Source organism: Staurois parvus, unplaced genomic scaffold (genome assembly GCF_062004578.1).
Source record: "Staurois parvus isolate SC_StPar_1 unplaced genomic scaffold, SC_StPar_1.0 ptg000422l, whole genome shotgun sequence".
Lineage (NCBI taxonomy): Eukaryota > Metazoa > Chordata > Amphibia > Anura > Ranidae > Staurois > Staurois parvus.
This window is the reverse complement of record NW_028318218.1, coordinates 7,747,315-7,760,313: the sequence shown is the minus strand read 5'-3', so window position 1 is coordinate 7,760,313 and position 12,999 is coordinate 7,747,315. Positions and strand designations below refer to the sequence as shown.

The following is a 12,999-nucleotide window of genomic DNA, read 5'->3' as shown; positions in this document are numbered from 1 at the left end:
TGTCAGACGACCCCCAAACACTGAATTCAAGCCACAGTACACTGTGAAGACAGTAAAGTATGGTGGTGCAAGCATCATGATATGGGGATGTTTCTCATACTACGGTGTTGGGCCTATTTATCGCATACCAGGGATCATGGATCAGTTTGAATACATCAGAATACTTGAAGAGGTCATGCTGCCTTCTGCTGAAGAGGAAATGCCCTTGAAATGAGTGTTTCAACAAGACAAGGACCCCAAATACACCAGTAAACGTGCAACATCTTGGTTCTAGACCAACAAGATTGACGTTATGGAGTGGCCAGCCCAATCCCCGGATCTTAATCCAATAGAAAACTTGTGGGGTGACATCAAAAATGCAGTTTCTGAGGCAAAACCAAGAAATAGAGAAGAACTGTGGAATGTAGTCCAATCATCCTGGGCTGGAATACCCGTTCACAGGTGCAAGAAGTTGGTTGACTCCATGCAACACAGATGTACAGCAGTTCTCAGAAACAGTGCTTATACAACTAAATATTAAGTGATTCAAAGGAAAGCAAAATCATCAAACATTTTTCAGTTTATATAGTGAATGTTTGAGTTTGTAAAGAAGAATACAAACACTGTTATTTTTTTGAACAGTCTAATATTCACTTTTCTTCAATTTTTTTTAGAGGAACAACACAAATTTGATCTATTTTTCTTCATGTTTTGGTTTGGAATAGAATGTGTAGTGTTCCCAATGCATTTGTGTGTATGGAAATAAAAGCTATTAGAAGGATTTTGAGCTTTATTCACTTTTTTAAACACACTGCTATTATTTTGAACACAACTGTGTGTGTGTATATATATATATATATATATTATTTTTTTTTTAAATTGAAATATGGCCGAAATTGTAGCATTTCAAGTATATGGCAATATATTTGGGAAGAATATTTTTAAAATATATTTCTATATCCCATATGGGAGAGCTTGCCAGAACTTGGGAATCAAGCCCTTGGCCGCACAAATTAGATGGTATAGTACTCTATTTTTATGCAGTTTCACTGAAGATTCAGGACTATACAATAAGCATGTCCACGGGTTCCTCTGTACAGTAATCCCACATATTTCCTGAATATATTGGGTAATTCCCTTCCATTAATCCTGTATTTTTGAGCAATCCCACCATATATTTGCCATTGTTCCCTTTTCCTCACAACCATTCCAACACAGCAGTGATACCTCAACTTGTTGTTTATGTGCCATACCCTGTGTAATATACCATCTCACCAAACATTTATAGTTAATTTCAACTGTGCTCATGTTTATCACCTTGTCTGTTAAAGTAAATATTTTATTCCTTTTTTTGCTCATTCAGTTCTGTTCCAAGTTCCTTTTCCCATTTTGCCCAGAACTGGGCTGGATCAACTCTTTCCATATCCATAAGGATCGTATAAATCCTAGAGGTGGATTGTTTTGGACCTGTAGTTACATTCAACAATTTTTCAAATGGATACTGATATTCCAACATCCTCAATGGTTGTGGGAGCATTGAAACAAAATGAACTTATTGACCATAACGCCACTCCACTAATGTAAAAAATAAATATTTTTTCCTCTTTAAATCTAAAAAAGTGCAATTTCCCTTTATTCAAAATATCCTTCAAATGTGCATTTTTATCTTTTTTCCTGAGATATTATCCTTCCCTGGGAGAAAATACTCAGTTCACACCAAGGGAGCCAATACTGAATTATATTTCCATACTTTTTGCTTAAATATTCTATCCCAGACACTTAAAACTTGCTTTGTCAATGGACTAGTATTCACATCCAATGTACAAAATTTATGTGGAATCCAAACAATCTTCTCTAACTGTGCCTTACTTTAAATCCCTTCCATGTTAACCCAACCTTTTCTATGTAAATTAAATGTCCAATCTACTATTTGTGATAATAACACTGCTAAATTATATTTCCTAACATTAGGCAAACCCAATCCCCCTTCCCTTTTACTCTACGTAATACCTCATACCTAATTTTCGGTTTCTTATTAGCCCTTATAAACCTGCGTATCATCTTTTTTATTATCCCAAAGAAAGACCCTGGTAGGTGTATTGGAAGAATGTGAAACTTATACAGGATTTTTACCAGATTTATCTTTACCAGATTTATTTGACCTATCCAGGAGGCTCTTCCCTTTAAAAGACTCTCTAGCTCCTCCTTTATTTCATTTATTAATGGAATGCAATTTGCCTGGTATAGGCCTGTTTTAAGCCTAGGTGTTAGTTTTATTCCCAGATAGCCTATTTCCTTTTCCTTCCAGGTAAATGGAAAATCTTTTTGTAAACTCAGTTTCTCTAGCTTTGGTGTATTGATATTTAACATTTTTTACTTTGCAGGATTTATTTTCAGGTTTGATAGCTCGCCATACTGTTTTAATAGTCTCACTAAATTGGGCAAGTTATTCAAGGATTTACAATATAGAATAACATATAGTCTGCATATGCTGCTACCTTATGCTCCACTTCACCTATCTTTATATCTACACATTTTCTTACCCTCAACCGGACAGGTTCCAGGGATAGAACAAACAACAAAGGAGAAAGTGAACATCCTTGTCTAGTACCATTGTACATTTTGAAAAACAGAGAGGGATCCATTAATCTTAACCGCCAAAGATGGACCGTTATACAACTCTTTTATCCACCTTAACATTTTAGGACTTAATCGTAAGGCCTCTAGTGTTTCAAACATAAACTCCCAGTTAACCCTGTCAAAGTCCTTTTCGGCATCAATCGACAGAAATATTGTCGGCTGATTCTCACTCTTTGTCTTTTGTAAGAGGAGCAATGATCTCAGGCCATTGTCCCTTCCTTCTCTACTGGGAATGAATCCTACCTGATCCAGGTGTATCCACTCCAGCATTAGCTTCTTCAATCTAGTTGCCAGAACCTTAGCGTACAGTTTAGTGTCAATATTTAATAAGGATATGGGCCTATAACTGGCACACTGTGAGCTATCCTTCGTTTCTTTAAGTATGATCGTTATGTAGGCTTGCAATGACTCTTACCTCATTTCCAGCCCCTCCCTTAATGCGTTCATATAACCACACATTTTAGGGGCAAGGAGATCTCAAATTTAAAAAAAAAATCCCACTGTATATCCATCCAGGCCAGGGCTCTTTCCTGCGGCCGTATTCTTTAAGGCCAAAGTGATTTCCTCCGGGGTAATAGTTTTCTATAGGGCCTCTAATTTTTCTTGTGATATTCTCACCTCTTTTAAATATTCCTGCCTGATTTTCTTCTTTTCATCCTTCGTTTCTTTTTGATTTCTGAAGCTCACATCGTACAATCCACTATTGGCAATATCAGCAGTGGAATAAACCATTTCTCCTTTTCTGTCTTGAATTTTTTCTATAAAGTTTTTAGATTTCTTTTCCTTTAACCACCTCATTTAGTATCTTCCAGGTCTGTTCCCCCACTGATATCTTTCTTTTGTAACCCTGTTAAATATTCTTCTTGGTTCGTGTTCCATAAGATCTTTTAGTTCTTCTCTTTTGGAAATTATCTTCTGATAAACATCTGTATCTGTCTTATTTCCCCTACCGTCTTTCAGGCCAGCACTCTGAGAGACCTCGGCTCCTCCCCATCTGAGGAAACACCTCCACCTACAATAAAAAAGCTCCACTCCCCTCAGACCTCAGTTCAGGTGTTTCCTCCGGTGGGGAGACACGAGGAGGCGCAGGGCAGACGGTAGGGGAGCCGAGGGCCGGATAGCCGGCTGAGAGGCCCGACGCAGCCGGGAGTGAAGGCCGGAGTGTCCGGCTGCACATCCTCCTTGGGCAGGCTGCGGGCAGTGGGAGTGCATCCCGGGGGACGGGACGAAGCACTTGCCTGCTCTTCGCCCCCCGACCCTCTCCGGCGAGGGGGGGCGTCGGGGTGTGCCGTGGTGAGGTCTGGGGAGGATCGGGGGGAGTTCCGCTCCTTCCCATGCTGGCGGTCGGAGGACTTTGCCGGGCCGGACGTCGGGAGGCCTCCGAGGTCCAGACCGTTTCCAGTGTGGGATTTGGCCAAGGTGCTCGAGGGGATGACTGGGGCTCCGTTCGAGCCCCTGGAGTCCTGCCCGATAAGGGAGCTCACCATTAAAACGGCTTTTCTGGTGGCGATTACCACGGCTAGGAGGGTGTGCGAGATGGAGGCTCTCTCGATTAGACCACCTTATCTCCGTATTTTTACGGACAGAATCGTTTTCAGACCAGACCCGTCCTTCATTCCGAAGGTGGCTCGGTGTTTCCAGAGGGAACAGGACATTGTCCTTCCCTCGTTTTTTCCTGTCCCGGTGGGGGTAGATCAGGAGAGGTATCATTGTCTGGATGTGAGAAGGTGCGTTCTCCAGTATCTGGAGAAATCTAGGGAATTCAGAAGCACCGAATCCCTTTTTGTTTTTTTTTAAGGGGGCTAGAAGAGGCAAGAAGGCGTCTAGAAGGACGCTGGCCAGCTGGCTGCGGCTTGCGATTGCAGGTGCATATCAGGCGGAAGGCCTGGAGGTCCCGGAGGGTATCAAGGCACATTCCACCCGAGCGGTGGCGGCTACCCAAGCAGAGCTAGCAGGGGTTTCCCCAGGGCAGATTTGCAGAGCAGCAACATGGTCCAGCTTTGACACATTTGCCAAGCATTACAGACTGGACCTGGTCTCGGTGCAGGAGCAGGACTTTGGTCGTAAGGTCTTGCAAGCAGTTAGCCCGCCCGAGGGGTGAGTACTCGCTTATCCTCTCAGAGTGCTGGCCTGAAAGACGGTAGGGGAAAAATCAAGTTACACTTACGGTAACGTCTTTTCCAGGAGTCTTTCAGGCCAGCACCGGTTTCCCACCCGTGTTGCTATTGCTTATGTGAAGATGGCTTATTGTGATTATGTTGTCTCGCATTGTGTCTCCCCAGATGACCGGAGGATGCTTGGAGAACTGAGGTCTGAGGGGAGTGGAGCTTTTTTATTGTAGGTGGAGGTGTTTCCTCAGATGGGGAGGAGCCGAGGTCTCTCAGAGTGCTGGCCTGAAAGACTCCTGGAAAAGACGTTACCGTAAGTGTAACTTGATTTTTTTATGTATCTGTTCTAACTTATGGAGCTGCTTTATCACCATCTTTATTTTTTTTCCGCTCTTATCGCAATCAATATTCCCCTAATATATGCTTTGTGTGCCTCCCCAATTGTGGCCACTAAAATCTCCTCAGTCTCATTGAGCTCAAAAAACTTCTCAATTTCCTGCCTCAGCCTTATTTCTGTTTCAGGATCCTGTATAAGCATCTCATTTCGTCTCCACATAGTTAGTTTATCCTGATCCCCTCCTACCCATAGCCTCATTGTGACAGGAGCATGATCAGAGATGGACTCTCTGATTCTATGTTGGAACTAATCAACAACTCCAGTTGTCTATGTTCGATCATTACAGTATATAGTCCAGTTTTGAATACGAACCATGTACCAGAGAGAAGAAGGTACAGTCTCTTTCTCTTGGATGTTTTACTCTCCAAGTGTCATTCAGTTGGCATCGATATAATAACCTCTTCAATGATTTTAATTTCCTACCCCCTCTCTCTTTGTACCTGATGATGCATCCAATTGAGTATCCAGACACAAATTTAAATGTCCTGCCACAATCAGGGTACCCTTTTTAAATTCAAGAAGTTTCTTAACACACCCTCCAGAAATATTACTGGGTTTTTATTCAGACAGTAGATATTAACTAATGTGTATTCAAATCCTTGTAATTTTACCCTCAGGAACAGAAACCGACCCTCGGGATCCTCTAATCTCCCCTCCAGGGTGAATCTTACATTTTTTGAAAACCCAATTGCTACTCCTTTAGCCTTTTTAATTGGAGAATCAGCATAATACCACCTTGGATAATACTTCAAATATAACTTCACTTTTACGTAACTTGAGTTATATGTGTCTCTTGAAGAAACACTACATTTATGGAATGTTGGTGGATTTCCCTCATTATCTTGTGTCTTTTTGTCAGAGAGTTTAACCCTTTCACATTATATGTCATAAATTTAATTAGGCTAATTTATACTGTTAGTTCACTACACTACCTAATTTTCCGTCAAAGGAAGACCGATGTAGACATTGTAAGATATGGACGTTCTCCCTTCCCCACCTAAAAGTTACCCCCCCTCGTCTCCCTCCCTTTCCCATTTTTTTCTTACCCCTAAGACCCTCTTGGCGTACAAATTGCCCTGGAATCTGTTGTGGATTGATCCCACTCACGATTCCTACTTTGGGGTGAGACTCAAAACACGCATGCCCCCTCCAACCCCTAGCACGTGTCAACAGTCAGATTGGAGTTTGGCAGCATGCTTGACCTCTAGGTCACCCGCCAGATCCACTTTTTCTCTACCCCTCCCTATCTCCCCCCTGAGATCTCATGGGATGGGATGGGACTGAAGGCGAAGAAGTGCAGCGGACAGAGGGCTGGAAAGAGAGAACAAAAAAATAGAAAAGAACGCCCCCTCCTATTAAATCTCCCCCACACCTCCCTACTTCTTCTTCCTAGGTACCCGCTGCCAATTCCCTGACCCCTGCCCTCCACTCACCTTATACTCTTCTGACCACCCTTTATTGTCTACTTTCTGTAAGTGGAATTTCTCACCAAAGTCACTGAGATCTTCTGGGAACCTCAGCCTTGCCAATTGTACGTCTTTCCATCTAAACAAGCATGCTGGAAAGCCCCAGTTATATCAAACTTTTTTTCTCTCTCATGTGCTCCAACAACGGTTTTAGAGCTCTTCTTTTAGCCATTGTCTCTGGAGCAATGCCAGCAAAAATATGCAACTTTGTTTCCTCATACTTTATTTCGGTACTGTCATGCAGGCTTTACCATATTCTTTCTCTATCTTCGTCGTGATGAAATCGAACTATTACATCTCTGGGGCTTTCTGCCAGCACTCCTCTTGGCTGTATAATCCTATGTACTCTCTCAATTTTCAGTTTTTCTATCGCTGGTCTTCCCATTATTGGGTTACACACTCTCTTTATTTTCTCCCCTAGATCTTCTTCCTGTTCTTCTGGTAGACCCCAGATCCTTAAATTCTTTCTTCTGTCACGGTTCTCCTGATCTTCCAGTTTAAATGAAAGCTTTCTCTGTTTTCTACGCATCTCCTCCATCTGCGTTTCTAGTTTATTAATTAGTTGAACGTGTGCCTCCATTCTACCCTCAAATTCTCCCACTCGCGTTGGTATCCGACCTAAATCATTGTGTAGTACCCCTATCTCGTTTTTGCAAGACCTCTCCAATTTCCGCCATATCAGTTTTCGTCGGTATTTGTGACATGGCTCCTTGTTGTTCCGTGATCCTTTGTTCCATGACACTGTCCAAACTTATTGAATCGCTTTGAAGAGCTATTGGTTCACCTGGAGTATTTTTTCTTGGAGAAGAGCTTCATTGTCTACAAAATCGCATTTGCCGTTCTATTTATTTAGACAGCATTTGGATCTGGTGAGTGTGCATTTAAACTAAGGTGGAGGTCAAACATCACTAATTCCAACATATGAAGATAAATCACAGAGGAGAAGATTGTCCTTGAATTGTTGTGATAATATTTGGACTATTCACTCCTTTTGATTCACTTAATTGCCACGGGTGGTGGTGTTTATTTTCATTTATATATATTTTTAAGCGCTGCAAACTATTATTATTGTATCATTTTGGTGTTTTTGTGTATACACTTTTTGCTAGCAGCTAATTATCACTGAACACTGACTTTGTTATTGTATTGTCTTATTGAATCATTAGTCCGGTTCCTTTCCCAGGACCCAGATGACAATCTAGATTGGTCTCTGCTAAATTTTCCAGCTCCTTGTTGTTTTTCCTGAGTTCGATTCTCTGGACTTTTCTCCTGGAGGGGCAAATATTTTTTGATTGTTGTGGCCTTCGCAGTTTTTTAGCCCCCACCTTTAGCTGATTTGCCCTTCATTCCTGGTTCAACTCTCCTGTGACTTTTTTGTTATTGCATCTTCCAATATCTGTCACACAGGTAATCAATCACCTGTGCGTCCTCACACTGGAATTTCTGTTATAATGCAATAGAATTGTCCCCAGGAAAAAGGCCCTTTTTCTTTTATTTCTAATGAATTTTGCCACTCCTGTTCTATTACTTTGGGGGCCAGCGCAAGTTGAGCAGTTCTGCCAATCCAAAGGAACTAGTAGGACCTGAAAGAACCCCCCCACAGTATAGTCCTCTGTCGCCCGCAGTGTTCATGAATATTTGACTTTGATTTGACACATATGCATCAGATACAACAGAAAGTTGAATGTCCTGCCGTTACCCACGGTAACGCACTCTCTCCCTCTGCACCGACCATTCAGTACCGATCAGTCCCTGTTCACTCTTTGGCTGAGGCCTCCGCATCGTGCTTCCAAACATACCTGTGAGGGGACTCTATGCATAAGTGATGGTCTTTGGGGTCTCTAGGTCTCCTGAGGTTGGTATCTATCACCACACTGGAGGGGTCCTTCTGTAGCCTTGTTTGCTCCGCAGTGCATCCCTGCTCTCCCGGACATTTGGGACTTCCCCCTTGGAATGGGAAGTCCTCTGTTACCTTGGCGCTCCTAGCCAGAGCCACCCGCTCCCGGCCCGCTGAGGACTCAGATCTCCTGCACTCCTCGCGCCCGCTGCTGATCACAAACCGCTCTGGGGACCTGACTCTGCAAAGGTCCACTGCCCACACCAGTCACCGTCAGGATTGTCCGGCCGCCGATAGACCGCGGCCCCCTCTGCTCCTCTTCAGCCTGGGCTTCCCTCAGGTCGGATTGGGAAGGTCAGGCACTCCGCTTGTCTCATTACTGTAAGAGCTCACGCTGCTCATGACACCATGTTCAAGTTCCCCCGTCCCACCAAGTCTCATAAGATGTTTAATGCATGATGGTGTGAACAGGCCTTCCCACATTTATTCTAGAAGTGTTGTTTACAAAGTTAAAGTAAACCTGCGCTCACTTTTATACTCGTATACCATAAACCTGTCACAAACCTGAGCAATTTAAATGTAGCATACGATGAGCTAAATGCATTAGCAGACGTTGGTTCATTGAAAACAATGTGCCCAGAATAATCAGTGGATCCAGAAATACAGATCGCTAAAATATCAGATAAGTCTTAAATTCCTGTAAACTTGTTTCTTTCCTGACCTAAGCCTCCCTGTTGGTCAATGAAGCTGTGAGTTACATTAATATGCCTTATTTACATGGGTGGCCACAGGACAGTAAAAACAGGCAGTTGATCATCATTTTTACTGCCCCTGACCAGCCTCCTAAACTTTGTAATGGCAGTCGGAGGGGGTAATACATATTGTCACTGCCACATTGCTTGCTTTGCTGCATGGCAAACATTCTACAGTATGCTGCATTTGGCATTTAATACAGCCACCAAACAGGACCCATGCAAGTGAATAGGGCCATGTTGCAACCGTGAACCAAGCACTTTTCTTGGGGTTGCAGTTTGGCATTTCAATAGAAAATTCCAGTTTGGCTAAGAAAAAAATTAGGGCAAGTAGGAGGCAGCAGTATCGCCTCCTAAATGTCTGGCAATCCCAGCATAGATCACTTTTTGAGGGTACCGCATCTGTGAATGAGGCCTATAGGAAAGAAAGGTTTGTCGCTTGGGGTCGGGGCTAAGCTTGGGTTTTACAAGAAGAGTTGCAATCTGCATATAAGTTCAACTACCCATAGCACAATAGCTATATACTAGAGGTTGGTTGGTGGATATAATTAACTTGCACCTTCATTAATAGTAGAGAAAAAACAATTGGGGCAACAATGGGCTTTTTGGTGCATAAGGATAATTTATACATTGGATTATAAAAACAATCTCTTTATTAAAGTACAAGTAAAAACATCACAATAAAAACTTTCATATTGTCCCTCTACATAATACACAAACCCTAAGTGGGCCTATCCTATCCCCTTGGTCAATTAATACTAGTTAAATGAGTCAATACACTGATTACTTTCCTTAATTTGATAAAGTTTATTCCAGGGGGAAAAAAGGGAAATGTCCCAATCCTCAGCGTGTTTCATGGATTAATCCGCTTCTTCAAGAGAGGGGAGTGGGACACAGAGGAGGCAACAAATAAACAGATTTAAAGGATCAAAAATACAGTGGTAACAATCTCTCATATTAACGGTACCACATAGCAACTTTCCTCAATAACTACAATATACTAAACCATCCAGTCCAGAGATAACCAGAGTTGGTGTTGCACATAGCTCAGCATCTACTGATCAGTTTGACATGCTGTTTTCACTGTTAACCTCACCTGATGAAAATATTACCCCATCTCTTTTTTACATGTCCAGGCCTCTGACAGGTTTGCTTTTATTCCCGTGGAGGATAGGTTGAAAAGTTTAAATTATTTTTTGTACTTCGTTTTTTCATTGCTTGCTTTTTATGGAATACATCTTGTTATAATGTTTTTAGTTGCCCCCCAAAGGTATATAAAATAATATGCAAGAAGGTAACTTTTTTCAGTCTCTATCACAGAAAAGTCTAACTTTAACTTACTAGAGCCTGGAATAAAATTGCATCTGAAGTCCCGAAAAAGGCAGGCTAAAGATCACATCTTTTCAATCAGACAACAATTCTCCGCGTAGACGGATTTCCTACAGACCAACTAAAAACTCATTATCAGAGATTCATGGCTGGATATTGCGCACATAAATCACACCTCAATGTATTCAGCAGCCGAGGCAAAATAGAACTCAGAATAAGCGACTGACACAGGACCTCCATCTACACGTGGCTCAGCAGAATGACACTGAAACCCAGCAGGATTTCATTAGGCAAAACTTGTCGACATTACATTTGTACTTGACACTTGCTGCCTCTTCTGTCTTTACTTCTGCTGCTGCACTTGTTATGTTGGAAGAGGTTTATGAAATTGTGACACCTTCTGCCATGTTGTCTGCAGTAATCTCTGTGCTCACTTGTCAGTCTCATTCAGTGGGGAGATTTTGTGAATTCAAATGTATGTGTTGGAGAATCTTAGCATTTGTGTTCACTCAGTGGGCCTTTAAAGCATATGTAAATCTTAAAACTGGACTTCTCTTATTTGCTCCCTTTTGGGCTGGTAAATATTCTATTGCAAACATTTTCTTATATCTGTTCAATAACCACAGAACAGTCATGTCATTTCTGCTGGAAATCCAGCGTTGTTCTGTGTTCTACAGTCTGCAGCTTTTATCTCAAGCACTTCCCGGCCAGGTTACCTATGTGACTACAGAACACCTCCCTCTATGTTATGACAAGGGGAATTCTGTAGTTGTAACATATTTCTTGTCTTTGGGTGACAATGCTGCTCCTTCATAGATACAATACAGCAAGGCATTGACACCCCAGGATAGGAAGTGTGTCCTCGGCAGGATAATTGGGTAAAAAAAACAAAACAGTGTGGGAAAAAAACTAATGCAGCTTCCACCTCCAAGGACAAGTAAGCTACAAAATATAAAAGTTTTGTACTTGGGATTAGATACACTTTAAAGTGACCCTCAACTCAGTGTAGACTTGCTTAATATTTAGGAAGGAATGGCAGGGGTATTACAATGTGTATAACCACTTTCCGGCCGGCCTATGTAGCTTTACTGTGCAGAATCACATATACATACATCATTCTGCTTTTCCGGGTAAGGAGTGTACGGGCCCGCCTACCCATGCAGTCATTGGCTTCCTTACGTGTCAATCACCGGGTCTCGGCCAGCAATTCATGGCCGGGACCCAGCAATCAGCGGAAAGAGATCTGTGTATGTCAACAGCACAGATCCGCTTTCTTTTCAGCGGGGATGTGCGGGTCTTTATCTCCCTGCAATGCAGGGAATAAAAACCAGCACATCACCTAGTAAAACACCACACAGTACACAGTATTAACACTCCCTGGCACATAATTAACCCTTTGATCGCCCGAGATGTTAACCCCTTCCTGCCCAATGTCATTAGCACAGTGTCAGCATTTCATTAGGACTGATCACTGTAATAGCTTCACTGGAGAGGTTAGTGGCAGTTAGTCAGTTCCCACCCAGTGTCACAATGCCCGATATACTATCACAGTCCCGCTATATGTTGCTGTTCGCCGTCATTACTAGTATAAAAAAAAAATTCCAGTGTTTATACCATTGTTGGTAGACGCTATCATTTTTACGCAAACCAATTATCATACACTTATTGGGATTTAGCCATGTAGCAGAATACATTTTGGCCTAAATTAATAAAGACATTTTTTTTTTAAATTGTATTATAGCAAAAAGTTAAAAAAAAAAAATATATATATATATATAATATATTTTTTTTTAATTTTAAACAAATGGTGATCAAATACCACCAAAAGAAAGCTCTGTTGTGTGAAAAAAATTATATAAATTTAATTTGTGTATAGTGTTGTATGACCATGCAATTGACCGTTAAAGTAGGGCAGCGCCGTATAAAAAACAAATGTCCTGGTCATAAAGGGGGGCAATTTGTCCGGAAGGGAAAGTGGTTAAACCCACCTGACAAACTGACAGCTCAGTCTTATAGATTACACAGGAAGAGCACTGCCCTCCCTGTGTAATTGACATAGCTCTGCTGTCAATTTGACAGCTCCTCTCTGCACTTTGTACAGTTGGGTGGCAGTCACACTGACAGCAGAGCTCTGCTATTTACACAGGTTGTGCCACACTATCCCATGCTCAGTCCTGCACTGAAGCCAGGTGATATGGAGGCAGGAGATGCTCTCATTCCACCTGTGCCCCCCCAAGCTTAGCACCCAAGGAGGGTTTCTCTTTCCTTCCCTGTGTGAGATTGGTGAGAGAGTGATGAAATTGCTGAATGAAGAAGCCATTGAGTAGCTGCTCTGTGTGAAAAAATTATGTAAATCTCTAGTTGTGCTTTACGGTGGAGCATAGGGAAGGCATATTAGCCATGTTTGATATTCAAGCCGATAGCCTGTTAAATATTATTATTACAGGTACTTGTATAGCGTTGTCAATTTACGCACTGCCTTACATATATA

General features: G+C 42.0%; 1 protein-coding gene across 1 annotated transcript in view; it reads left to right on the top strand.

Moving 5' to 3' along the window:
- CWF19L2 (CWF19 like cell cycle control factor 2) overlaps window positions 1-12,999 on the top strand; it is a 249,787-nt gene that overhangs the window by 207,886 nt on the left and 28,902 nt on the right. The window lies entirely within an intron of this gene.